This window comes from Nanorana parkeri, unplaced genomic scaffold (genome assembly GCF_000935625.1).
Source record: "Nanorana parkeri isolate BGI_ZX_2015 unplaced genomic scaffold, ASM93562v1 scaffold988, whole genome shotgun sequence".
NCBI lineage: Eukaryota > Metazoa > Chordata > Amphibia > Anura > Dicroglossidae > Nanorana > Nanorana parkeri.
Window position 1 is genome coordinate 436,673 of NW_017307256.1, and position 2,684 is coordinate 439,356.

Below are 2,684 nucleotides of genomic sequence, written 5' to 3' on the forward strand. Positions count from 1 at the left end.
ATACCGTGTTTCCCCGAAAATAAGACCTACCCCGAAAATAAGACCTAGTGCTAACTTCAGGGATTTCTGTAATATAAGACCTACCCCGAAAATAAGACCTAGTTCGGCAGTAGGAGGCGCACATGTATTGCTGCATCCAAGCAGCCAGCAAGGGGTCTGAGTGTAAAAATCAATGACATGTGCAGCTTGTCTCCTGTCTGCATGTACGGTCTAATAAAATGTCACGATCGCAAAGCTCCCTCCCTCCCTCCGGCCCGTCTGCCCGCCGGTCCACCCGTCTGCATGTACGGTCTAAAAACAAGTAAAGATCGTAAAAAACTTTCTGGCCGCAGCTCCCTCCCTCCCTCCGGCCCGTCTGCAAGCCGTTCCGCCCGACTGCCTCCCGACTGCCTCGGCTTTTAGGATGCCTGGACGGCATCAGAGAGCTCCAGACAGCTGCAGCCAGGTACCGTACTGTGACACTGTGTGACAGTCACAGTACCATTCTTTCACTCCCCTTCTCCAGTACTGTATGATACAGTACATTACATGCCGGTATCTCTGCTCTGCGGGACAGTCACGGTCCTGATTTCTGTACATACCGTTTTTCCCCGAAAATAAGACCTAGTGTGTTTTTTTTGGGAAAAAAAATATAAGACAGTGTCTTATTTTCGGGGAAACACGGTAGGTGCATCCCTAATACTGTGTGATATACTGTATAGGCCGCGGTATTATACTGTGTGATATACTGTATAGGCGTTGTATAGACCTGTGCGTCACACTGCTGACCTCTGCACTCTGCGTCACACCGTAATTAGAATTAGATACTTACACACACCAACAAACACTCAGAGTCTGTTCATTGGTTTTCATTAGTGACATAAACACTGAACCAGCCCGGCCCTCGACTTGGAGCATTTAAAAAACATTTTTTTTAACATTTTTTCATATGTGACTTTTATTTTTTTCACTTTTTTATCTCTGGCAATAGCAGCCAGAGGAATGACAGGTGAATGGGGAAGTGATTTAATACACATACAGGCTCCTCTACTGTACTAAAATTCGTGTGAGTGCCTTGAAGTATGCATTAGAAGCTGTGGCAAGTCAGATAGACCTTTTTCTTGCCAAAGAACATCCAGTATCATCAAGCTCTTTCCTCCCCAGGAGGGTTTTTATTGCTGTCAATCATGGAGGCTAAGCTTTACATGTGGCCGCTACCTAGAGCAGTGCGCCTACAAATACAGCCTGCCTAGGAACGCTCACTCCTCCAGACTGATATTCACTCATCACGGTATTATAATATTTGAATAACTGCAGAACCAGCCCACTGCTTGTATATCAGGGCCGCGAGCTCTTGAGTGGAGTACTAAGGCAGGGTGCTGTGATGTTTTCAGGAAGCTATCTATAGCACCTTTCTGGCCTCTCCCACCTGCTATGATCTGCCTGCATTGTGTAGAGATCAACAGAGACACAGTGATAATGTCAGAAATAAGCTACATAATGGAAACAGAAACGTTTTCTTTAAACGTGTCATTAGCATGTTGATGAGGGTGGAAAGGGGGAACCAGGTAAGGCAGAATATAAGCAGATTAAACTTCAGCTTTAATTACTGTGCTCAGTGAGTCTCACAGTCACACATACACATTATGAAAAAGTTACAAGGTGGGGGCTCCATGGATCGGACTTGCTTTTCCAGCACAATCCACAGATGCTCGATTGGATTGAGATCTGGAGAATTTGGAGGACAAGTCAACACCTTGAACTTGTAGTTGTGTTCCTCAAACCATTGTTGAACCATTTTTGCAGTGTGGCAGGGCACATTACCCTGCACAAAGAGGCCATTGCGACCAGGGAATATTGTTTCCATGAAGGGGTGTACTTGGTCATCAACAATGTGTAGGTAGGTGTTGCTTGTCAACGTAACATCTACATGAATAACAGGACCCAAGGTTTCCCAGCAGAACATTACCTAAAGCATCACAACGCCTCTGCCATCTTGCCTTCTTCTCATAGTGCATCGTGGTGCCATCTCTTCCCTAGGTAAGCGACACACACAGACACGGTTATCCACATGATGAAAAGAAAATGTGATTAATCAGACCAGGCCACCTTCTTCCATTGCTCTATGGTTCAGTTCTGATGGTCAAATGCCCGTTGTAGGTGTTTTTGATGGTGGACAGGGTCACCATGGGCACCCTGACCAGTCTGTGGCCACACAGCCCATACACAACAAACTGTGATGCACTGTGTGTTTAGACACTTTATAATGGAACCAGTATGAACTTTTTCAGCAATATGAATTACAGTATCTCTTCTATTGGATTGGACTATACAGGCCACTCTTCGCTCCCCATGTGCATCAACGAGCGCTGGCAGCCCATGATCCTGGAAAAGTCCCTCAAATCCTTACGCTTGCCCATTTTTTCTGCTTCCAACACATCAACTTCAGGGACAAAATGTTTACTTGCTGTCTAATTTACCCCTCCCCCCCTCCCTCTACCCTTCTACCACTCCTAGGTGTCATTGTAACAAGATCAATGTTATTCACTTCACCTCTCAGGGGTCATAATGTTGTGGCTGATCAGTGTATACCTAAAGGACAATTTGAAAGAATATAAAACAGAATACAGACAGTGAGCTAACTGAGCTTAGCATAAAAAAAGAACTTTTTTGAAATAGTTGCAAACTACACCCAAAATGAGCAG